Below are 26,882 nucleotides of genomic sequence, written 5' to 3' on the forward strand. Positions count from 1 at the left end.
ATAGGTACGCAGGCCGCATGCAGAAGTAGGTGGAGCTAACGGCGGAGGTGCGGCCGAGGGCAGGGCTTCACGGAGGAAGTCCGCAGCCGTCCGCAGCTCCTCAAAACGCTAATGTGAAACCGGCCTAAGCTGGTGAAGTGAGGTGAGAAAAATATAGGCATAAATTAAATTTATAGGATCAAATAACAAAAAATTTGCATGTGCATATGTAATCAGCCCTTATGCTATAAATCCCCTAAAAATCTCTGGTGACAGCAATTATTTTCATAAGTCACATGCTTAGTGAAAGGAAGCCACACCATTAGGAAAGAGGCACCACTAACCAAACAAATCCGCGAAAACCAAGGAGAGCTCCAAACAAGTCAAGGACAAAGTTGTTGAGAAGTACAAGTCAGGGTTGGGTTATAAAAAAAATATCCTAATCTAGCATTATGCCTTGGAGCACCATCAAATGGAAAGAACATGGTACCACAACAAAGCTGCCAATAGAGGGCTGCCCACCAAAACTCTCAGCCCTTGCAAGGAGGGCATTAATCAGAAAGGCAGCACAGAGACCAAAGGTAACCCTGAAGGAGCTGCAGAGTTCCCAAGCAAAGACTGGAGTATCTGTTCACAGCCCACAATAAGCCATACACCCCACAGAGGTGGCCTTTATGGAAGAGTGGCCAGAAAAAAGCCTTCAATTACACAGAAAAATGGTAAGACTCATTATGAGTTTGCCAAAAGACACGTCGGAGACTGTAAGGAGCACTATCTGTGGTTATTATACTGTATGGAGCTTTATATGGGGGCAATATACTGTATAGAGCACTATAAGTGGCCATCATACTGTATAGAGCAGTATGTGGTGTCAATGTACTGTATGGAAGACAATGCAGGGCCCTGTTATACTGTATGGAGGACTATGTGGGGCCCATTTTACTGTACGGAGCTCTTTTTGTAGCCATTATACTGTATGGAGGGCTGTTTGGGGATTACAGTTATAGAATCATACTGTTATGAGGTCACCATTCTTTGTCAGAAAGATTGACGGAGAAGGCTACAGTAGGGTCATCATATTATGGGTGTGGGGGGGTACTGTGGAGGAATTCACTGTGGGGACATCTTACCATGTTTGGAACGCAATTTTGTTTTCAACATACTTTATTATTTGTATTATTCAAGTTTTTATCCTTTGCTATTACTTATTTAAATTAGGCCATTGAGCCTTATGTTTTTACTGCTCTTACACAACATATATTATTCCAATATTTTATTCTAAGATCTATTAATTAAATGTACTTTGTTAGTGGTACAACCCTTTTAAGTTTGTTTCCATATGAAAAAGTTAATTGTTAGATTTGACGATAAAGAAAAACTTCCTCAATTGTAGACTTTAAAAAAAAAAAAAAATATCAAGATTGGCCGGCGACGTTGTCCAAGCTTTTAATTTTAGCCCTCTGTATATTCTAGTATGACATCCCTGTGCTAAAGCAACACTCAAGTGTTTGAAGGGGAAACGTGGAAATGTTTTGGAGCAGCTTAGTCAAAACCCACACCTTAATCCAACTTTGAATCAGTGGTCAGACTTGAAGATTGCTGATAACCAGAGGAAACCATCTAACTTGAAGGAGCTGGAGCAGGTTTGCCTTGAGGAATTGGCAAATATCCCAGTGGCAAGTTCATAGAGACTTCCACAAAACGACTTGCGGCTATAATTGCCACAAAAGGAGGGTCAACACAATAATGTCTTGGGGGGGGGAATTGTTGTGCACACTGAAGTCTTCAGTTATTATGTCCTATTTTGTTGTTTGCTTCACAATAAAAATAAAAGTTCACGGTTGTAGGCATGTTCTTTACGTGAACTGATGTAAACCCTCAAAAAATCAAGTGAACTTTCAGTTTGTGAAAACACAAAAAATGCTGCCAATTGAGCTGAATACCTTCCCAAGCTACTGTATATTCATGCAGATGTCTACTTATATATATAGCCTGGTTTATTAACAATTTTTCCAACTCCAACCTGCCCCTAAGTCATTGGAAATCAGTGGCTTTATAAAACAGAAAGAAATACATGCACATCATTTTATTTAATCCCATTATGATGGGCTATTTTATGTTTTTTTGTTTCTTTTTTTTGCACTGGTAAGCGGGGGAAAAATCTAAGTGCGTTGAAACCACAAAATAATGAATTCCAAGATTGTTCTTTGGATTTTTTAGTTACCATGTTCACTATATAGTAAAACTAACTGGGCAGTTTGATTCATAAGGTCAGTACGATTACGCAGATACCAAGCATGTATATTTTTTTTTTTATTTAACTGGTGAAAAGAAATTTGTAAAATTAAAAATTATTTTAATATTTTCTGAGAGGTCTAATGTTTTCAATTTTCAGGATACGGGGCTGTGTGAGGGCTCAATTTTGTGAGTGGAGTGGAAGTTTTTACTGGTATCACTTTGGGATAGATACAGTGTTTTGATTGCCTCTTATTGCATTTTATAGAAAAGTTGTGGTGGCCAAAAATAGAAGGCATTAGTCCTACCGGTAATTGGGTGTCCAGGAGTTCATCATGACGGCACCATCAGACGGTAGTCCTTCATATCTTTGATAGGGACTGGAACACACAAGAGGTTAAAAAAGACCCCTCTCTGTACCAACCGTGATTTTCCAAGTACCACATCAGGATGGATGCAACTATATTTTATTGAGATTAATTCTATATATATTACCTTCACATAGCGGACAGTGTTGTGAATTCTGTGGCAGAGCTCCCTCCTGTGGTCACAAGTGGTACTTCGGCTGGTTCTCTCTGTGAGCTTCCGTTGGTGGAGGAAAGTGGTACTGCGGCTTCTGAGTTTCCTTCCTCAGGTGATGTGGTGAAGTCGTTAGGTGCTGCTCTATTTAACTCCACCTAGTGCTTTGATCCTGGCCTCCAGTCAATGTTCTAGTATTGGACCTGTTTCCTCCTGGATCGTTCCTGTGGCCTGCTGCTCTGCATAGCTAAGTTCCTCTTTGCTATTTGTTTGCTGTTTTTTTCTGTCCAGCTTGTCAATTTGTTTTTTTCTGCTTGCTGGAAGCTCTGGGACGCAGAGGGTGTACCTCCGAGCCGTTAGTTCGGTACGGAGGGTCTTTTTGCCCCCTTTGCGTGGTTTTTGTAGGGTTTTGTGTTGACCGCAAAGTTACCTTTCCTATCCTCGCTCTGTTCAGAAAGTTGGGCCTCACTTTGCTAAATCTATTTCATCTCTACGTTTGTCTTTTCATCTTAACTCACAGTCATTATATGTGGGGGCTGCCTTTTCCTTTGGGGTATTTCTCTGAGGCAAGGTAGGCTTATTTTCTATCTTCAGGCTAGCTAGTTTCTCAGGCCGTGCCGAGTTGCATAGTGAGCGTTAGGCGCAATCCACGGCTGCCTTTAGTGTGGTTGGAGAGGATTAGGGATTGCGGTCAACAGAGTTCCCACGTCTCAGAGCTCGTTCTTGTTTTTTGGGTTATTGCCAGGTCACTGTATGTGCGCTGACCTCTATGTCCATTGTAGTACTGAATTACCTCTCATAACAGGACAGGAAATTTAAGGGAGGGAATGTGATGGGTGCTGTCATGATGGACTCCTGGAAACCGAATTACTGGTAGGACTAATTCCTTCTCTCCAGGACGTCCCTCCAGAACATCAGGAAAATATAATACATTCAGGGCGGGACTACTGCTTGGAGGACTTTCCTAACAAAGGCCGTCTTTTCGCCTTACAAATCGTCCAGCTTATAATAATGACTGCAAAAGGTGTTCTGACTTGTCCACGTTGCTGCTGTGCAGGTTTGGTCCACATAGTCCCCAGCTTATTCTGCTCATAGATTGTAGATATTGCCCTAGCTTGAATACGCTGTGGTGTTCTCCGGAGGTGCTCTTCATTCTGCAGAATAAGTCAGACTGATTAAGGACTTAATTCATCTTGCTAAGGTCGCTTTTGACGTTTTTTTCCCATTATTCTTCCCTGCGAACTGAACAAACAGATTTGAATCTATCCACCAACTCTTTGTGGCCTCTAGGTATTGAAGGACTGTTCTTCTGACATCTAGAGAATGGAATGTGAGTTCCCTAATATCTTTATGGTTTTGGCAAAAGGAAGTCAAGACGATTTCTTGGCTCATATGGAATGCCATTACTACTTTAGGTAATAAGGTCAGATCTAACTTTAATATAATGCAGTCCTCTAGGCTCCATAGATATAGATCTTTGATGGAGAAGGCATGTTATGTCCCCTACTCGTCTTGCAGTAGTTATGGCAACCAAAAAGGTTGTTTTTAAGGAGAGAGAGGAGTCTTCTAGAGGCTCATATGGTCTACATAGGCCGTTCAACACTAAATTCAGGTTTCATGGAGGGAAGTCCTTAATTGTGGGTCTAAACTTACCTTTGGCCTTGATCAATTTCTCAATCCAGGGTTGGCTTGCAAACGAATAATCCAAAAATGCACTTAGAGCTGAATTTGTACCTTCAACATGCTTGGTCTTAGACCTTTAGCAAACCCCGATTAGAGAATCTAGTATCTTTGATATATTAGATCTTGAGATATTTTGTGAGCACAATTTCTTCCAAGCCATTGTGTATATCGTTGACGTTACTAGCTTCCTACTTCCCTGTATAGTGCATATGACAGAATCTGAAAGTCTTCTGGATCTCAAGATCTGCCTTTCAGGATCCAGGAAGATAAATGCAGGAACTTCACATTGGGATGAAACATTGGCTCTTGGAAAAGAATATAATGCCTTATCGGAAGAAATATGGGGTCCCCTAGAGCCATCTTTGTAACAGGGGAAACCAGCTTCTCTTAGGCCAAAATGGTATTGTCACAATTACCTTAGCCTGATGCTCCTGGATTTTCCTCAGTACAGCAGCAATTAGCCGAAAGGGTGGAAAGGCATATGTCAAGTTCCATGTTCCTTATTTGGGACAAGGCTTCTATTCCTGTCGGGTTGTCCCTTTGATTTAGGGAAAACATTTTTTTAGCTTTTTTTTTTCCCCTTGTGGCAAACAGGTCTAGTTGAGGAATACCCTAGTGATAGATTAAGAGATGGAATTCCTCCTAGTGTAGATCACATTCTGAAAGTCAACAACCAGATTCTGAGATCTCTTTAGGTGCATTGCTGGCACTGAAAGGGCTGTTTTTTTTAGCCCAACAGGAATTTTTGGTGGCCAAAGCCTGAAGATCGTGATGTTCTGGACCACCTTGATGTCGGAGGAAGGCTACTGTGGTGACACTATCCAATAGAATTCTGCTGTGTTGATTTTCAAATTTAACTGGCATCTCTTCCACATCTCCCAGACCACTTGGAGCTTTCTGAGAATTGACGATGGATGTGAGATGGCCAGGTGCCCTGTAGGTACTGACCTTGGACATGGGCCCCCTATCCGCTGTTGCTTACATATGTGGTGATGGCTACAAATGGGGATAGACTCCACATACTCCCTTTCTGAAGGTTGCTCATAGAGGTCCACCAAATCAATTACTTTTTGTTGTCATGGACAATCTTGTTTTCTTGTCCAATCCATCCTCTCAACTGTTCCAGGATGCTAGGATCTGCTGTTGTAACTGCCTTCAGTGAAATTGGCTCCACCGTACGCATGGTATAGAGGCTGCCATCAATCCTAGGATCTTTATACTTTCCCTGTTAGATACTCGAGTTCTCTTTTTGAGGGCGAGAACTCTGACTTTGAGTTTGTTTGGCTTCCTTTCTGGTAGGAAGGATTTCTGTTGTTACAAATCAAAGAGGACTCAACAAAAATCTTTTGTTTCCGTGGGACAAGAAATGATTTTTTTCTGTTTATGACCCATTCTAGGTGCTTCATTCAGGACTAAGATGGTTGATGCTCTGCTATTAGGAGAAAATCGTTCAGGTACTGAACAACGATTATCCCTTCTTCCTTCATAATTTCTGCTAGTAGTTTGGTGAAAATGCATGGGGCTGAGGAAAGACCAAACGGGAAGACAACGGAATTGGCAATGCTGAATTGCTTCCCTTTCTTTTACAGCGAATCTCAGATATCTTTAACTGCGAGGATGAATTGGCACATGGTAATAGGCTTCTTTGATATCTAGCATAGACATTACCATATCTTTCCTGATTAGAGGAATCGATGATCTTTTTGATTCCATTAGATTGTGAGTGCCATTGCAGAAAAGCAAAAATAATGAATGTAAAGCGCTGCGGAATATGATTGCGCTATATAAGCAATGCCTAATAAATAATAATAATAAATTCCATTTTTTATTTTTTGGATACATCTCATTTGTTTAGGGATTTTAGATTTATAATAGTGAGAAAGTCGCACCTGGACTTCTTTATTGAGAATAGATTCGAGTAGTATCTGAGGAACCATTCTGCTCCCGGTATTAGTATTACTACTCCTGAAGCCACCAACTTTTTTATATCTCTTAGTAACATAGTTTTAAAGGTTGAAGGAAGACTTTAAGGCCATGTTCACACAGTGCGTTTTTTACTGCGGAACCGCAGCGGTTTTGCCGCTGCGGTTCCGCAGCTGTTTTCCATGCAGGGTACATAACAATGTAACCCTATGGAAAACAGTCACTGCTGTGCACATGATCCGGAATTTCGTTTAAAAAGCCGCGCAGAATAGCTGCGGCAAAAAAGAAGGAGCATGTCACTTCTTTTTCCTGAACCGCAGCGGTTCTGCACCCATAGACCTCCATTGTGAGGTCAAAACCGCAGTAAAACCCGCAGATCAAAAATATATCTGCGGGTTTTACTGCGATTTGATGTGCAGAACCGCTGCAGCAGGAAGTGCGGGGAAGCGGGCGGAAGTGCGTGGGCGGAGTGTGGCTGCCCCCCCGTGCTCCGATCCCGCCCCCGTGCTCCGATGCCCCCACCCAGTGCTCCGATGCCCCTCCCCCAGTGCTCCGATGCCCCCCCCCCGTGCCCTAATCTCCCCCCCTTATACTTACCCGGCGTCCCGGTGTCCGTCCGGCCGTCTTCTCCCTGGGCGCCGCCATCTTGCAAAATGCCGGGCGCATGCGCAGTGCGCCCGCCGAATCTGCCGGCTGGCAGATTCGCTCCAAAGTGCATTTTGATCACTGAGATATAACCTATCTCAGTGATCAAAATAAAAAAATAGTAAATGACACCCCCCCACTTTGTCACCCCCATTGGTAGGGACAATAAAAAAATTAAGAATTTTTTTTTTTTTTTCACTAAGGTTAGAATAGGGGTAGGGGTAGGGTTAGGGTTAGGGTTAGGGTTAGAAAACTGCATTAAAAAAAAGGATCAAAAAACGCATCAAAAAACGCATCAAAAAAGGACAAAAAAGGACCAAAAAAAGGACCTGCGTTTTCTGCCAAGAGCTGCAGTTTTTTAAAAAAACAGTCCTGAAAAAAAAAGGATGGAAATCCTGAACGTGTGAACATACCCCAAGTCTGTCTAGTCCAACCCATATCTTAACCTAACATGCCCTAACATGTTGATCCAGAGGAAGGCGAAAAAACCCCATGTGGCAAACAGTAGCTCCACAATGGGAAAAAAAATTAATTCCTGACTCCACATACGGCAATCAGACTAGTTCCCTGGATCAACGCCCTATCAAGGAATCTAGTGCAAATAACCTGTAACATTATACTTTTCAAGAAAGGCATCCAGTTCCCTCTTAAATTTAAGCAATGAATCACTCATTACAACATCATACCATAGTCTCACTGCTCTTACAGTAAAGAATCCGCGTCTGTTATTATGCTTAAACCTTCTTTCCTCCAGATGTAGAGGATGCCCCCTTGTCCCTGACTCAGGTCTATGATTAAAAAGATCATCAGAAAGGTCTTTGTACTGTCCCCTCATATATTTATACATTAACATAAGATCACCCCTTAGCCTTCATTTTTCCAAACTAAATAGCCCCAAGTGTAATAACCTATCTTGGTATTGCAGACCCCCCAGTCCTCTAATAACCTTGGTCGCTCTTCTCTGCACCCGCTCTAGTTCAGCTATGTCTTTCTTATACACCGGAGACCAGAACTGTGCACAGTATTCTAAGTGTGGTCGAACTAGTGACTTGTATAGAGGTAAAATAATGTTCTCCTCATGTGCATCTATGCCTCTTTTAATGCATTCCATTATTTTATTTGCCTTTGTAGCAGCTGCCAGACACTGGCCACTAAATGTCAGTTTGTCATCCACCCATACTCCCAGGTCTTTTTCATTGAGGGTTTTGCCCAGAGTTTTAGAATTAAGCACATAGTTATACATTGTATTTCTGCTACCCAAGTGAGTGACCTTACATTTAACCCTATTAATGCTCATTTGCCATTTAGCAGCCCAAGCTTCAAGTTTACATAAATCATCCTGTAATATAAAATTGTCCTCCTCTGATTTGATTACACTGCAGAGTTAAGTGTCATCTGCAAAAATTGAAATTCTACTCTGTATGCCCCCTACAAGGTCATTAACCCCTTTACCCCCAAGGGTGGTTTGCACGTTAATGACTGGGCCAATTTTTACATTTCTGTCCCTTTATGAGGTTTTAACTCTGGAACGCTTCAACAGATCCCGGTGATTCTGACAATGTTTTCTCGTGACATATTGTACTTCATGATAGTGGTAAAAATTCTTTGATATTACCTGCGTTTATTTGTGAAAAAAACGGAAATTTGGCGAAAATTTTGCAATTTTCCAAATTTGAATTTTTATGCCCTTAAATCACAGAGATAGGTCACACAAAATACTTAATAAGTAACATTTCCCACATGTCTACTTTACATCAGCAAAATTTTGGAACCAAATTTCTTTTTGTTAGGGAGTTATAAGGGTTAAAAGTTGACCAGCAATTTATCATTTTTACAACACCATTTTTTTTTAAGGGACCACATCACATTTAAAGTCATTTTGAGGGGTCTATATGATAGAAAATAACCAAGTGTGACACCATTCTAAAAACTGCACCCCTCAAGGTGCTCAAAACCACATTCAAGAAGTTTATTAACTCTTCAGCTGTTTCACAGGAATTTTTGGAATGTTTAAATAAAAATGAACATTTAACTTTTTTTTCACAAAAGATTTACTTCAGCTCAAATTTGTTTTATTTTACCAACGGTAACAGGAGAAATTGGACCCCAAAGTTCTTGTATAATTTGTCCTGAGTACGCCAATACCCCATATGTGGGGGTAAACCACTATTTGGGCGCATGGCAGAGCTCGGAAGGGAAGGAGTGCCGTTTGACTTTTTCAATGCAAAATTGACTGGAATTGAGATGGGACGCCATGTTGCGTTTGGAGAGCCACTGATGTGCCTAAACATTGAAACCCCCCACAAGTGACACCATTTTGGAAACTAGACCCCCTAAGGAACTTATCTAGATGTGTGGTGAGCACTTTGACCCACCAAGTGCTTCACAGAAGTTTATAATGCAGAGCCGTAAAAATAAAAAAATCATATTTTTTCACAAAAATGATCTTTTCGCCCCCAATTTTTTATTTTCCCAAGGGTAAGAGAAGAAATTGGACCCCAAAAGTTTTTGTACAATTTGTCCTGAGTACGCTGATACCCCATATGTGGGGGTAAACCACTGTTTGGGCTCGGAAGGGAAGGAGCACCGTTTGACTTTTCAATGCAAAATTGACTGGAATTGAGATGGGACACCATGTTGCGTTTGGAGAGCCCCTGATGTGCCTAAACAGTGGAAATCCCCAATTATAACTGAAACCTTAACCCAAACACACCCCTAACCCTAATCCCAACCACAACCCTAACCCCAAACCACACCCCTAACACTAATCCCAACCCTAACCATACCCCAACCCTAATCCTAACCATAACCCTAACCACACCTTTAACCTTGACACACTCCTAACTCTAATCCCAACCGTAAATGCAATCCAAACCCTAACCCTAGCCCCAACCCTAGCCCTAACCCTAATGGGAAAATGGAAATAAATACATTTTTTACATATTTTAATTTTTCCTTAACTAAGGGGGTGATGAAGGGGGGTTTGATTTACTATTTATAGCGGGTTTTCGATCATATTTTTAGGATTGGCAGCCATCACACATTGGGGCGGGGGCATCATGTTATAGTGTAAGATCGCTGATCCGACACTTTGCAGAGCACTGTGTCAGATCAGAGATCTGACGTGCACTGCAGAGAGGCTTCCCGGAGCCTGCTCTGAGCAGGCGCTGGTAAGCCGCCTCCCTGCAGGATCCGGATGCAGCCCTGCGGCCATTTTGGATCCGGGGCCTGCAGGAAGGAGATGCTCGGTACAACGCGAGCACATCACGTTGTACCAAGGGTCTCAGGGATGCCCGCAGGGAGCCCCCTCCCTGCGCGATGCTTCCCTATGCCTCCGGAACACTGTGATCATGTTTGATCGCAGTGTTTTGGGAGTTAATGTGCCAGGAGCGGTCCGTGACCGCTCCTGGCACATACTGCCGGATGTCAGCTGCGATAGTCAGCTGACACCCGGCCGCACTCTCTCCAAGAGCGTGGCCGATCGCTATGACGTACTATCCCGTCGGTGGGCATACGGGCCCACCCCACCTCGACGGGATAGTGCGTCACATGTCAGAAAGGGGTTAATAAATATGTTAAAAAGAAGCAGGCCTAATAGTGACCCCTGTGGTACCTCATTGTTAACTGTGATCCAGTCCGAGTGTGCTCCATAACCACCTTTTGTTTCCTATCCCTGAGCCAGCTCTTAACCCACTTACACATATTTCCCCTATCCCCATTATTCTCATTTTATGCATCAACCCTCTGTGTGGCACAGTATCAAAAGCTTTTGAAAAGTCCATATACACTACGTCCACTGGGTTCCCTTGGTCCAGTCCGGAACTAACCTCTCCATAGAAGCTGATCGGATTAGTCTGACATGAACAGTCCCTAGTAAACCCGTGCTGATACTGGGTCATGAGATTATTCCTCTTCAGATACTCCAGTATAGCATCCCTTAGAATACCCTCCAGGATTTTACCCACAGTAGAGGTTAAGCTTACTGGCCTATAATTACCGAGTTCAGTTTTTGTCCCTTTTTTGAATATTGGCACCACATTTGCTATACGCCAGTCCTGTGGTACAGACCCTGTTATTATGGAGTCTTTAAAGATTAAAAATAATGGTCTATCAATGACTGTACTTAATTCCTGCAGTACTCGGGGGTGGATCCCATCGGGGCCAGGAGATTTGTCAATTTTAGTGATTTTTAGACGCCGCCGTACTTCCTGCTGGATTAAGCAGGTGACAGTTGTTACAGAACCCCCAGCACCAAGAATATGTTATGCAGTATATGTATGTATAATATAGTTTCCATGTGAAATGCATCAGTCCACAGGCTGTGCCCCTGGACAAGATATTCTCTTTCTGACCTCCCCCACCTTTGTAATTCCCACAGTAAATACCAGCAGGCTCCGGCCCCCTGCGACTATTGTAATGTATGTCTGGCCTGCTGTTTTCCTATTGGCCGGCCCTGTGTATTTGGGTTATATATTCTGTTTGCTGTGAATAAAGTGGGTTCTTTAGACTGGAAATACGTGTAGAAGCAGTCAGCTTTTATATGCTCTCATGTAATCAAGAAATTCTAGCCAGCGTCCTTCATTCAGAATCTGCAAAAGCAGAGTGGACCTCCTGAAACACGGGGGGAGGGGGGGTGCTGAACGAGGTACTACAGCCCAGTAGACCCCGTTACAACATTTAATGGGGAATTTTTGTTATCACTGATCTTACTGTCTGTCACGGGATTTTCTTGTGTAAATACTGTTGAAATAGGAATTTTTGTGTACTCACCGTAAAATCCTTTTCTCCGAGCCATTCATTGGGGGACACAGACCGTGGGTGTATGCTGCTGCCAATAGGAGGCTGACACTAAGTGATACAAAAAAAGTTAGCTCCTCCCCTGCAGTATAAACCCTCCTGCTGGCTCTCAGCTAACCAGTTCGGTGCAAAAGCAGTAGGAGATCAATAACAATATATGAGCGTATAGCATGTCATATTATATATGAGAGTATAGCATGCCAGATTATAAAAAACAATCATAAGCTAATAACAGGGTGGGAGCTGTGTCCCCCAATGAATGGCTCGGAGAAAAGGATTTTACGGTGAGTACACAAAAATCCCTATTTCTCCTTCGCCTCATTGGGGGACACAGACCGTGGGACGTCCCAAAGCAGTCCCTGGGTGGGGACAACAACAAATCAGGCCCTGTGTAACCGCTACTTACAAGTGCGCCACCGCGGCCTCCAGAGTCCGCCTGCCCAGACTCACATCTGTGGAAGTGTGGGAATTATAGTGCTTCAAGAATGCATGCGGACTGGACGAATCCACAAGCTTGCAGGCGTGCCTTGCTGACGCCTGGTGCCTAGAACCCTTGATAGACAGGGAGATAGGCTGACATCTAGCACGGAAGGACTCCTGGATGGTGAAAAGAATTCACCATGTTATCATGGTCGATGAAACGGCTAAACCCTTCCTGAAAATGTCAGGAAGCCTTCCTCTACCGTCAGGAAGCCCAAATAAAACGTCCAACCTTCAGAAGGACGCCGTCCTCAAGACGTACCTACTCAGAGCACTCACTTCGTCCAGAATATGGGGGATCTTATTCATTTTGTGGACTGGAGCCAAAACAGATGAGGGAAGAACTATGCCCTCATAACAGTGGTAATACAGTACCACCTTGGTAACAAGGGATGGAGATGGCCTGAGGACAACCTTGCCTCGAAGGAAATAAGGGAAAAAAGTCTGAAAGAGCAGAGAAGCTAGCTCCGAAGACTCGTCAGAGTGAGAATATCGCAGAGGAGAACGGGACGACTTTCCCTGATAGTAAAGTCTGCCCGGATGAAAAAGGAGCCTACTGTAAGGCTCCTAGGAATAATAAGGTCCCAATGATCTAACGGTATGCGATAGGGAAGAACTACATGTGAAAACTCCCTGTGAGAAAGTCCCTACTTGCATTTGTGCTGCGATAAGGCGAGAAGATACTAGCTCCGCAAACAAAAAAAAACAAAAACAAAAAAAACGGACGTGGTCAGTGCGGATCTTTGAGGATCACTGGGGCCCCTTTCTGCTTCTGAAAGGCTTTCGGAAGCAGTGGAAGGGGAGTTATGGAAACTGGTACCACGGCAGAACCAGAGCATGGAGAGCGATGGCTCTTGGATCTCAAGGCCGAACCACGAACTCGAGTACATTGGCCTTCAGTCTGGATGTCATCCCACCAACAACTGGAGAGCTCCAGTAAGGACAGATCTGATGGAAGACTTCGGGGTGAAGTTCCCACTGACTTGAGGCGGAACCCTGACGGCTGAATTTGTTTGCTGTTCAGAGTTCTACTTCTGGGATATATACTGCCGAGATCACCGAATAATAGACTTCGGCCCATCAGAGAAAGTGAGGTACCTCGGTCATGGCGCCTGACCGTGGGTACCTGCTAGATGACTGACGTAAGGCACCGCCGTGGCATTAACCAATTGAATTCGGATAGGGAGACCCGCCAGAAGGCAGTGGACCTGCTTTAAGACTACTGTTCGGATCTCCAGAACAATGATGGGGAGAAGAAGACTGGCATTGGAAGTTACTAATAACCATTGAGCCGGGAGAAAGGCCCTGGATGAAGAAGGAGCTCAGAGACAATTGTCTGAAAGTCTGCTTGACTTGCTGAAAAACGAGCGGAGCGAAGGAAACCGCTTCCATTGTCGTCACCATTTTTGCTCAGAACTCTCTTAGCAAATCGAATGAAATGAGGGGGTGAGTATCAAGTCCTCAGAACTCTCCTTGCGCGAGCTCCCTGTTGAAGGGCCATGACCTTGTCTCGAGGAAGAATTACCATCCTTCTAGAAGTGTGCAGGATCATCCTCAAAAAGGATATCTGCTGGGCTGGAAATGAGGAGAACTTGTCTAAGTGTAGCTGCCAGCCCAAGAGAGAAGGTATCGCAAGAGATATAGACGACTCAGCGTAGTCCTGGAAGGGTGGCTAGACAGACCAAACAGGGCAGGACGAGCACGCCTCTAGAGTGCAAGAGAAACATGACATCCGCCATGACCCGAGCCAACTCTCGGTGCGGAAGCAAGGCCGAAGGACAAGGTTGTGACTTGAAAATGCTGTTGACGAATGGAAAGGCTAAGGAATTTTTGCAGAGGGCAAGCAACCCGAATGTCGATGGATGCCGGAAACTGCACCTTTTTCTGTTGAAGTAATGGCTGAGCGGAGGGACTCCATCCAAAGAAGGAGGACCATGTCAAAGGTTGTTAGAAGTTTGAGGTCCAGGGTCAATCTTACTTTTCGTTCCCCTGTTTGGAACCAAGATCCCTTAGATCTAGACTGTGCTGGACAATCCTTATACAATCCTTTGTCAGTCTCCCGCTCAAAAGATTTGATTGGCCAGTTGTTGCTGGTGTGAATCAAGGTAGTTAAGGTCTCCAGCCAGGAGACCATTGCTCTAGCAATCCATGCGGCCGCTAGGGAGGATAGAGCGCTGGACCCGAAGCCGCAAGACGGAACGAACCAGATTTGCTATCTGACAGTCCGTGGTATTTTTAATTGATGACTCATCAGGTAGGGATACTGGTAGGTATACCACAGGAGATTCTACCCGGTTAAACTGCCCCATGGCAGAATGTGCGGCTGCATCCAGCAGGTCATAGTCTCTTGCCATCTCCTCTTTTCACGGTGCAGAGATAAAAATTAGGAACCCTCGATCCATCAACCTCTTAACAGGGAAGTGGAGAGGAATTGTCCGCCCTCTTGCATCATCCACTAAATAGTGGTGATGCAGAGGGGGGAGCTCGTACGCCAAAAAGGGTGCCTCTATATGTCCACAGAGTTCAGGTCTCCAGGTGGACAGGACAGGTAGTCTGGCGTTAGGCCTGGATGCAGAAGAGGAAACATGGAGACGACACTCCGTGTGCTCGTCTGTTGATGGTGTGGGGAGATCGGTGCCCTTTAAAGGACCCGTCGCCCTTAAAAAACAGGCCAGGCATGGCATCCCACGTAAAGGCTTCTGTCCAGTGAATCGCTTATCCGAATTGAATGGCAAATGCTCTCGAGGGAGTTTAGTCTCTGAAGCTCTGGCAAGCTCAGGCAATATCCAATCCATATTCAGAGCCTTGTTGTCATCAAATCATTGGTGAGGGAGCAGGAAACGAAAAACTTCCGTTTTCTAGATGCCTGTATGTTTCTAGACGCCTGCACGTTTCTAGAATACTTGCGGCCCTTGCTAGCCGATGGCTCCCATGTAGGATAGGGACCATGTATATTGGTCATGCGAGCACTCCAAACACAGAGGGTACACAGAGGGATTCAATCTCTTGGTCCGAGAACCATGGATTGGTCAGTGAAGAAGTCCACTGAGGGGAACTAGAGGATAAAGCTGGGGTCGGCGGCGGAGGGCTCCTCGGACTGATCAAGCGCCTTTAAGACCAGGGAATACTGGTCATGCACCTTTAAGACCACGAAATACTGGTCATACGCCTTTAAGACCAGGGAATACTGGTCATGCGCCTTTAAGACCAGGAAATACTGGTCATGCACCTTTAAGACCAGGGAATACTGGTCATGCGCCTTTAAGAACAGAGAATACTGGTCATGCACCTTTAAGACCACGAAATACTGGTCATACGCCTTTAAGACCAGGGAATACTGGTCATGAACCTTTAAGACCACGAAATACTGGTCATACGCCTTTAAGACCAGGGAATACTGGTCATGCGCCTTTAAGACCAGGAAATACTGGTCATGCACCTTTAAGACCAGGGAATACTGGTCATGCGCCTTTAAGAACAGAGAATACTGGTCATGCACCTTTAAGAGCAGGGAATAATGGTCATGCACCTTTAAGAGCAGGGAATACTGGTCATGCACCTTTAAGTCCAGGGAATACTGGTCATGCACCTTTAAGACCAGAGAATACTGGTCATGCACCTTTAAGACCAGAGAATACTGGTCATGCACCTTTAAGACCAGAGAATACTGGTCATGCACCTTTAAGACCAGAGAATACTGGTCATGCACCTTTAAGACCAGAGAATACTGGTCATGCACCTTTAAGACCAGAGAATACTGGACATGCACCTTTAAGACCAGAGAATACTGGACATGCACCTTTAAGACCAGAGAATACTGGTCATGCACCTTTAAGACCAGAGAATACTGGACATGCACCTTTAAGACCAGAGAATACTGGACATGCACCTTTAAGACCAGAGAATACTGGTCATGCACCTTTAAGACCAGAGAATACTGGTCATGCACCTTTAAGACCAGAGAATACTGGACATGCACCTTTAAGACCAGAGAATACTGGTCATGCGCCTTTAAGACCAGAGAATACTGGTCATGCACCTTTAAGACCAGAGAATACTGGTCATGCGCCTTTAAGACCAGAGAATACTGGTCATGCACCTTTAAGACAAGAGAATACTGGTCATGCACCTTTAAGACCAGAGAATACTGGTCATGCGCCTTTAAGACCAGAGAATACTGGTCATGCGCCTTTAAGACCAGAGAATACTGGTCATGCACCTTTAAGACCAGAGAATACTGGTCATGCACCTTTAAGACCAGAGAATACTGGACATGCACCTTTAAGACCAGAGAATACTGGTCATGCGCCTTTAAGACCAGAGAATACTGGTCATGCACCTTTAAGACCAGAGAATACTGGTCATGCACCTTTAAGACCAGAGAATACTGGTCATGCGCCTTTAAGACCAGAGAATACTGGTCATGGCTTTTAAGACCAGGAAATACTGGTCATGCACCTTTAAGACCAGAGAATACTGGTCATGCGCCTTTAAGACCAGAGAATACTGGTCATGTGCCTTTAAGACAAGAGAATACTGGTCATGCACCTTTAAGACAAGAGAATACTGGTCATGCACCTTTAAGACCAGAGAATACTGGTCATGCACCTTTAAGACCAGAGAATACTGGTCATGCACCTTTAAGACCAGAGAATACTGGTCATGGCTTTTAAGACCAGGAAATACTGGTCATGTGCCTTTAAGACAAGAGAATACTGGTCATGCACCTTTAAGACAAGAGAATACTGGTCATGCACCTTTAAGACCAGAGAATACTGGTCATGCACCTTTAAGACCAGAGAATACTGGTCATGCACCTTTAAGACCAGAGAATACTGGTCATGGCTTTTAAGACCAGGAAATACTGGTCATGTGCCTTTAAGACCAGGTACTTCCTTACCCGGGTACTGATGTAGAGTCGATGTGCCCCTTTAATGCAAAAATACTGTCACCCCAGTGTGAGCTGGCCGGGTGGACCAAGATGGCCACCGGGAGCTGCAGAGTTGATAAAATCTCGCAGAGAGCGAGAAGCGCCAATTTGGGGGGCGGAGCCACAGACACGATGTTGAATAGGCCTAAGCCGGGGCCTAAATTTCTGTAGCCGGCGGAAGTCACCAGTGGGTCGTTCCAGGCAAGACTTCCAGGATGCGGCCTACAAATCGTCCGAAGCCGGGGGCTAAATTTTTGCAGCCATCCAGAGCGTTACCTCAGAGAGGTGGGCCACAGGGAAGTGGCTGAGGCTGCCTGTCAGCATGTGAATATCCCACTGAAGATGGATCCACTCACCATTGATGCGCGTCCCGGCATGGAGCCGCCGCGGATGTGGGTTTCAGCGCTGTTCTGTGCAGCGTGGACGGTGCAGGGATAAACCTCAATCCATCATCCGTTTGTTAGGGAGGTGGAGAGGAACCGTCCGCCTCCTTGTGCCATCCGCTTTCACAGTGGTGGGACAGTGGGGGCTGCTCGGACGCCATAGAGAGGGGCCTCTGTACAGCCACGGAGTTCAGTCCGGGTGGACAGGGCCAGTTGTCCGGCATTAGGCCTGGCTCCAGGAGAGGATACATGGAGGCGACACTCCATGTGGTCACCTGCTGCTGGTGTGGGGAGATCGGGACCATGAAAGGAACCGTCACCCCTGAAGTGAGCTCAGGCATGGCTTCCCACGTCGCAGGAGAGGGTACGGGGAGGTATACTCGCCGTGCTCGCCTGTTGATGATTCGGGGGAGATCGGAACCTTGAAAGGAACCGTCGCCCTCTTCACTCCGTTAATTAAAAAATAAAAATTTACAGATAAGTAAAATAAAAACGTTGGGGTCTGAAACAGACCCATGTGCCTCCTACAGACACTAAGCAAGAATTGGTTAGCTGAGAGCCAGCAGGAGGGTATATACTGCAGGGGAGGAGCTGAGAGCCAGCAGGTGGGTGTATACTGCAGGGGAGGAGCCGAGAGCCAGCAGGAGGATGTATACTGCAGGGGAGGAGCTGAGAGCCAGCAGGAGGGTATATACTGCAGGGGAGGAGCTGAGAGCCAGCAGGAGGGTATATACTGCAGGGGAGGAGCCGAGAGCCAGCAGGAGGGTGTATACTGCAGGGGAGGAGCTGAGAGCCAGCAGGGGGGTGTATACTGCAGGGGAGGAGCTGAGAGCCAGCAGGAGGGTGTATACTGCAGGGGAGGAGCTGAGAGCCAGCAGGAGGGTGTATACTGCAGGAGAGGAGCCGAGAGCCAGCAGGAGGGTGTATACTGCAGGAGAGGAGCCGAGAGCCAGCAGGAGGGTGTATACTGCAGGAGAGGAGCCGAGAGCCAGCAGGAGGGTGTATACTGCAGGGGAGGAGCTGAGAGCCAGCAGGTGGGTGTATACTGCAGGGGAGGAGCTGAGAGCCAGCAGGAGGGTGTATACTGCAGAGGAGGAGCTGAGAGCCAGCAGGAGGGTGTATACTGCAGGGGAGGAGCCGAGAGCCAGCAGGAGGGTGTATACTGCAGGGGAGGAGCCGAGAGCCAGCAGGAGGGTGTATACTGCAGGGGAGGAGCCGAGAGCCAGCAGGAGGGTGTATACTGCAGGGGAGGAGCCGAGAGCCAGCAGGAGGGCGTATACTGCAGTGAGGGAGCTGAGAGCCAGCAGGAGGGTGTATACTGCAGGGGAGGAGCTGAGAGCCAGCAGGAGGGTGTATACTGCAGGGGAGGAGCCGAGAGCCAGCAGGAGGGTGTATACTGCAGGGGAGGAGCTGAGAGCCAGCAGGAGGGTGTATACTGCAGGGGAGGAGCTGAGAGCCAGCAGGAGAGTGTATACTGCAGGGGAGGAGCTGAGAGCCAGCAGGAGGGTGTATACTGCAGGAGAGGAGCCGAGAGCCAGCAGGAGGGTGTATACTGCAGGAGAGGAGCCGAGAGCCAGCAGGAGGGTGTATACTGCAGGGGAGGAGCTGAGAGCCAGCAGGTGGGTGTATACTGCAGGGGAGGAGCTGAGAGCCAGCAGGAGGGTGTATACTGCAGGGGAGGAGCCGAGAGCCAGCAGGAGGGTGTATACTGCAGGGGAGGAGCTGAGAGCCAGCAGGAGGGTGTATACTGCAGGGGAGGAGCCGAGAGCCAGCAGGAGGGTGTATACTGCAGGGGAGGAGCCGAGAGCCAGCAGGAGGGTGTATACTGCAGGGGAGGAGCTGAGAGCCAGCAGGAGGGTGTATACTGCAGGGGAGGAGCTGAGAGCCAGCAGGAGAGTGTATACTGCAGGGGAGGAGCTGAGAGCCAGCAGGAGGGTGTATACTGCAGGAGAGGAGCCGAGAGCCAGCAGGAGGGTGTATACTGCAGGAGAGGAGCCGAGAGCCAGCAGGAGGGTGTATACTGCAGGGGAGGAGCTGAGAGCCAGCAGGTGGGTGTATACTGCAGGGGAGGAGCTGAGAGCCAGCAGGAGGGTGTATACTGCAGAGGAGGAGCTGAGAGCCAGCAGGAGGGTGTATACTGCAGGAGAGGAGCTAACTTTTTTTGTATCACTTAGTGTCAGCCTCCTATTGGCAGCAGCATACACCCACGGTCTGTGTCCCCCAATGAGGCGAAGGAGAAAAAAAGTCATTTAGCATATTGGCTTCTTCCTCATCCACCATTTCACCCAGACTATTTTTAAGGGGGCCAACACTATCATTTTTTAGTTTCTTACTATTTATGTAGTTAACCCCTTCATGACCCAGCTTATTTTGACCTTAAAGACCTTGCCGTTTTTTGCAATTCTGACCAGTGTCCCTTTATGAGGTAATAACTCAGGAACGCTTCAATGGATCCTAGCGGTTCTGAGACTGTTTTTTCGTGACATATTGGGCTTCATGTTAGTGGTAAATTTAGGTCAATAAATTCTGTGTTTATTTGTGATAAAAACGGAAATTTGGCGAAAATTTTGAAAATTTCGCAATTTTCACATTTTGAATTTTTATTCTGTTAAACCAGAGAGTTATGTGACACAAAATAGTTAATAAATAACATTTCCCACATGTCTACTTTACATCAGCACAATTTTGAAAACAAAATTTTTTTTTGCTAGGAAGTTATAAGGGTTAAAATTTGACCAGCGATTTCTCATTTTTACAACGAAATTTACAAAACCATTTTTTTTAGGGACCACCTCACATTTGAAGTCAGTTTGAGGGGTCTATATGGCTGAAAATACCCAAAAGTGACACCATTCTAAAAACTGCACCCCTCAAGGTGCACAAAACCACATTCAAGAAGTTTATTAACCCTTCAGGTGCTTCACAGCAGCAGAAGCAAAATGGAAGGAAAAAATGAACATTTAACTTTTTAGTCACAAAAATGATTTTTCAGCAACAATTTTTTTATTTTCCCAATGGTAAAAGGAGAAACTGAACCACGAAAGTTGTTGTCCAATTTGTCCTGAGTACGCTGATACCTCATATGTGGGGGTAAACCACTGTTTGGGCGCACGGCAGGGCTTGGAAGGGAAGGAGCGCCATTTGACTTTTTGAATGAAAAATTGGCTGCACTCTTTAGCGGACACCATGTCACGTTTGGAGAGCCCCCGTGTGCCTAAAAATTGGAGCTCCCCCACAAGTGACCCCATTTTGGAAACTAGACGCCCCAAGGAACTTATCTACATGCACAGTGAGCCCTTTAAACCCCCAGGTGCTTCACAAATTGATCCGTAAAAATGAAAAAGTACTTTTTTTTCACAAAAAAATTCTTTTACCCTCAATTTTTTCATTTTCACATGGACAACAGGATAAAATGGATCCTAAAATTTGTTGGGCAATTTCTCCTGAGTACATTGATACCTCACATGTGGAGGTAAACCACTGTTTGGGCACATGGTAAGGCTCGGAAGGGAAGGAGCGCCATTTGACTTTTTGAATGAAAAATTATCTCCATCGTTAGCGGACACCATGTCGCATTTGGAGAGACCCTGTGTGCCTAAACATTGGAGCTCCCCCACAAGTGACCCCATTTTGGAAACTGGACCCCCCAAGGAACTTATCTAGATGCCTAGTGAGCACTTTAAACCCTCAGGTGCTTCACAAATTGATCCGTAAAAATGAAAAAGTACTTTTTTTTCACAAAAAATTTATTTTCGCCTCAATTTTTTCATTTTCACATGGGCAACAGGATAAAATGGATCCTAAAATTTGTTGATCAATTTCTCCCGAGTACGCTGATACCTCATATGTGGGGGTAAACCACTCTTTGGGCACACGGCAGGGCTCGGAAGGGAAGGCGCGCCTTTTGACTTTTTGAATGGAAAATTAGCTCCAATTGTTAGCGGACACCATGTCGCGTTTGGAGAGCCCCTGTGTGCCTATGCATTGGAGCTCCCCCACAAGTGACCCCATTTTGGAAACTAGACCCCCCAAGGAACTTATCTAGATGCATACTGAGCACTTTAAACCCCCAGGTGCTTCACAGAAGTTTATAATGCAGAGCCATGAAAATAAAAAAATTTTCTTTTCTCAAAAATGATTTTTTAGCCTGGAATTTCCTATTTTGCCAATGGTAATAGGAGAAATTGGACCACAAATGTTGTTGTCCAGTTTGTCCTGAGTACGCAGATACCCCATATGTGGGGGTAAACCACTGTTTGGGCGCACGGCAGGGCTCAGAAGGGAAGGCACGCCATTTGGCTTTTTAAATGGAAAATTAGCTCCAATCATTAGCGGACACCATGTCGCGTTTGGAGAGCCCCTGTGTGCCTAAACATTGGAGATCCCCCACAAATGACCCCATTTTGGAAACTAGACCCCCAAAGGAACTAATCTAGATGTGTGGTGAGCACTTTGAACCCTCAAGTGCTTCACAGAAGTTTATAACGCAGAGCCATGAAAATTTAAAAAAAATGATTTTTTAGCCCGCTATTTTTTATTTTCCTAAGGGTAACAGGAGAAATTTGACCCCAAAAGTTGTTGTCCAGTTTCTCCTGAGTACGCGGATACCCCATATGTGGGGGTAATCCACTGTTTAGGCACATGCTGGGGCTCGGAAGTGAAGTAGTGACGTTTTGAAATGCAGACTTTGATGGAATGCTCTGCGGGCGTCACGTTGCGTTTGCAGAGCCCCTGATGTGGCTAAACAGTAGAAACCCCCCACAAGTGACCCCATTTTGGAAACTAGACCCCGAAAGGAACTTATCTAGATGTGAGGTGAGCACTTTGAACCCCCAAGTGCTTCACAGAAGTTCATAACACAGAGCAGTGAAAATAATAAATACGTTTTCTTTCCTCAAAAATAATTATTTAGCCCAGAATTTTTTATTTTCCCAAGGGTTACAGGAGAAATTGGACCACAAAAGTTGTTGTCCAGTTTGTCCTGAGTACGCTGATACCCCATGTGTGGGGGTAAACCACTGTTTGGGCACACGTCGGGGCTCCGAAGGGAAGTAGTGACTTTTGAAATGCAGACTTTGATGGGATGGTCTGCGGGCGTCACGTTGCGTTTGCAGAGCCCCTAGTGTGCCTAAACAGTAGAAACCCCCCACAAATGACCCCATTTTGGAAACTAGACCCCCAAAGGAACTTATCTAGATATGTGGTGAGCACTTTCAACCCCCAAGTGCTTTACAGAAGTTTATAACACAGAGCCGTGAAAATAATAAATACGTTTTCTTTCCTCAAAAATAATTTTTTAGCCCAGAATTTTTTATTTTCCCAAGGGTTACAGGAGAAATTGGACCCTAATAATTGTTGTGCAGTTTGTCCTGAGTATTCTGGTACCCCATATGTGGGGGTAAACCACTGTTTGGGCGCACGTCGGGGCTCGGAAATGAGGGAGCACCATTTGACTTTATGAATACAAGATTGGCTGGAATCAATGGTGGCGCCATGTTGCGTTTGGAGACCCCTGATGTGCCTAAACAGTGGAAACCCCCTCAATTCTAACTCCAACACTAACCCCAACCCACCCCTAACCCTAATCCCAACTGTAGCCATAACACTAATCACAACCCTAACCACAACCCTAATTCCAACCCTAACCCTAAGGCTATGTGCCCACGTTGCGGATTCGTGTGAGATTTTTCAGCATCATTTTTGAAAAATCCGCGGGTAAAGGGCACTGCGTTTTACCTGCGGATTTACCATGGATTTCCAGTGTTTTTTGTGCGGATTTCACCTGTGGATTCCTATTGAGGAACAGGTGTAAAACGCTGCGGAATCCGCACAAAGAATTGACATGCTGCGGAAAATACAACGCAGCATTTCCGCGTGGTATTTTCCGCACCATGGGCACAGCGGATTTGGTTTTCCATATGTTTACATGGAACTGCAAACCTGATGGAACACTGCTGCGAATCCGCAGCGGCCAATCCGCTGCAGATCCGCAGCAAAATCCGCACCGTGTGCCTAATTCTAAAGGTATGTGCACACGCTGCGGAAAACGCTGCGGATCCGCAGCAGTTTCCCATGAGTTTACAGTTCAATGTAAACCTATGGGAAACAAAAATCGCTGTACACATGCTGCGGAAAAACTGCACGGAAACGCAGCGGTTTACATTCCACAGCATGTCACTTCTTTCTGCGGATTCCGCAGCGGTTTTACAACTGCTCCAATAGAAAATCGCAGTTGTAAAACCGCAGTGAAATGCGCAGAAAAACCGCGGTAAATCCGCGATAAATCCACAGCGGTTTAGCACTGCGGATTTATCAAATCCGCAGCGAAAAAATCCGCAGAGGAACAGAATACGTGTGCACATACCGAAACCCTAACCCTAACCCTAGCCCTACCCCTACCCCTAACCCTATTCTAACCTTAGTGTAAAAAAAAAAAAAAAATTCTTTATTTTTTTATTGTCCCTACCTATGGGGGTGACAAAGGGGGGGGGTCATTTACTATTTTCTTTTATTTTGATCACTGAGATATAACCTATCTCAGTGATCAAAAATCACTTTGGAACGAATCTGCCGGCCGGCAGCTTCGGCGGGCGCACTGCACATGCGCCCGCCATTTTGGAAGATGGCGGCGCCCAGGAAAGAAGACGGACGGATCCCGGGAGGTAAGTATAAGGGGGGGGGGGGGGGGATCAGGGCACGGGGGGAGCGTCGGAGCACGGGGGGGGGGGGGGGGGGTACATCGGAGCATGGGGGGGTGGATTGGAGCACGGGGTGGGGGATCGCTGTGCAGGGGGGTGGATCGGAGCACGGGGGGAATCGGAGCACGGGGGGGATCGCTGTGCGGGGGGGTGATCGGAGTGCGGGGGGGTTTGATTGGAGCACGGGGGGTGTGATTGGAGCACGGGGGGAGCGGACAGGAGGACGGGGGAGCGGAGCACAGGACGGAGGGGAGCGGACCACAGATCGGGGGGCGGGGGGGGGGGGGCACATCAGTGTTTCCAGCCATGGCCGATGATATTGCAGCATCGGCCATGGCTGGATTGTAATATTTCACCAGTTTTTTAGGTGAAATATTACAAATCGCTCTGATTGGCAGTTTCACTTTCAACAGCCAATCAGAGCGATCGTAGCCACGGGGGGGTGAAGCCACCCCCCCTGGGCTAAACTACCACTCCCCCTGTCCCTGCAGGCCGGGTGAAATTGGAGTTAACCCTTTCACCCGGCCTGCAGGGACGCGATCTTTCTGTGACACAGCATATGCGTCACAGGTCGGATTGGCACCAACTTTCATGACGCATACGCTGTGTCACAGGTCGGGAAGGGGTTAAAGAATATTTTTGGACTATTTTTACTCTCCCTGGCAATGAGTCTCTCTGTCTCAATCTTTGCTGCCTTGATTTGCTTTTTACAGAATGTATTTAATTTTCTGTATTTATTTAATGCCTCATCACTACCTACTTCCTTTAATTCTCTAAATGCTTTCTTTTTGTCACTTATTGCACCCCTTACAGCTCTATTCAGCCATATCGGTTTCCTCCTATTTCTAGTATGTTTATTCTCATACGGTATATACTGTGAACAGGTCCTATCCAGGATGTTAATAAACGTCTCCCATTTTCTTTCCGTACTTTTATGTCACAGGATATTGTCCCAGTTAATTGCACTAAGATCATCTCTCATCCGTTGGAAATTTGCCTTCCTGAAGTTTAGTGTCCTTGTAACCCCTCTACTACAGATCTTATTAAAGGATACATGAAAATGTATTATTTTGTGATCACTATTACCCAAGTGACCCCCAACACTTACATATGATATGCGGTCTAGACTATTGGTTAATATTAGGTCTAGCAGTGCCCCCCTTCTTGTTGGGTCCTGAACCAGTTGTGAAAGGTAGTTGACTCTCATAGTTGTTAAAAACAGGGGTGTCAAACTGCATTCCTCGAGGGCTGCAAACAGGTCATGTTTTCAGGATTTCCTTGTACTGCACAGGTGATAATTTAATCACCTACACAAATAATGAGTTGGTGATTAAATTATCACCTGTGCAGTACAAGGAAATCCGGAAAACATGACCTGTTTGCAGCCCTCGAGGAATGCAGTTTGACACCCCTGGTTAAAAACCAATTACCGTACCTTTGCTGGAACTGCAGATTTCCGTTCCCCAATCTATGGGTAGTTGAAGTCCCCATAATAATGACTTCTCCTTGAGTCGCAGCTTCATCTATTTGCTTTATGAGGATATTCTCTGTTGCTTCCATTATTTTTGGAGACTTATAACAAACCCCTAACAGTAATTTATTATTTTCCCCCTCCCCTTATCTCCACCAACTGGGACTCTACATTTTCATTAGACTCACATATCACGAAGGATGGGTTTAAAGATGATTTTACATATAAACACCCCCCCCCCCCCCCTCACTTATTTGTACGGTCATTTCTGTACAGACTATAGCCCTGTAAGGTAACAGCCCAGTCATGGCTCTCATCCAGCCACGTCTCAGATATCCCCATCATGTCATAATTATGTTCCATCAAAATTAATTCGAATTCCTCCATTTTGTTGGTGAGGCTCCTGGCATTAGTATACATACACTTTATTTATCTCTCTGTACCTCTATTCTTTCTTAAATTTTTAACTGTTCTAATCCCACCCCTCATACCACCACCAATTTCTTTATTTGTGCCCAGGTCACTATCTACACTATCTTCCCCTCCCTCCTATAAAATGAATACCCTCCCCCTCCATCCCTAGTTAATCACTCCTCCAACCTTCTAGCCATTTTCTCCCCAGCACAGCTGCACCCTTCCCGTTGAGGTTCAGCCCGTCCATAGCGTAGAACCTGTAGCGAACTGAGACGTAGGCCCAGTTCTCCAGCAGCCTTCTATAGACTTGCAGGGACTGGGAAGTTGTGAGATGGAATATTGATATTGTCTGAAGTATCCATGGATGCTGGGATACTTCCGTCCAGGCCTTCTGAAAGTATTGGAATCAGCCCCCCCACTTTCTTGGCGTCATTGTCTTCCTGTGTTAGTTGTCGGATTGAGAAAGGTTAATTCCTTCCCCTGTCTAACTCGGAGTAGCTCCATCAACCTGCTTTCTTTTTACCTCTATAATCCAGTTTCTGATGGGATCAGGACCTCTGAAAGGACGATATCCTTTTTGTTTTCTTCTCTAAAAATCCCTTTTTCTTGTCTGAGGTTCTCTCTAGTGTGTCCAATACTGGGCAAAATACTCGGGAGATCGGAAAAGGCAATGGAACACAGCTTGTTTTTTTGAGTGGCTATCCCCTGACTATGTCTTAAGCCAT

At 45.7% G+C, this 26,882-nt stretch overlaps 1 protein-coding gene across 2 annotated transcripts in view; it reads right to left on the bottom strand.

The window, feature by feature from the left end:
- PIBF1 (progesterone immunomodulatory binding factor 1) overlaps nt 1–26,882 on the bottom strand; it is a 378,979-nt gene that overhangs the window by 181,846 nt on the left and 170,251 nt on the right. The gene's annotated exons all lie outside the window — the stretch shown is intronic.

This window comes from Ranitomeya imitator, chromosome 3, assembly GCF_032444005.1.
Source record: "Ranitomeya imitator isolate aRanImi1 chromosome 3, aRanImi1.pri, whole genome shotgun sequence".
NCBI classification, from domain to species: domain Eukaryota; kingdom Metazoa; phylum Chordata; class Amphibia; order Anura; family Dendrobatidae; genus Ranitomeya; species Ranitomeya imitator.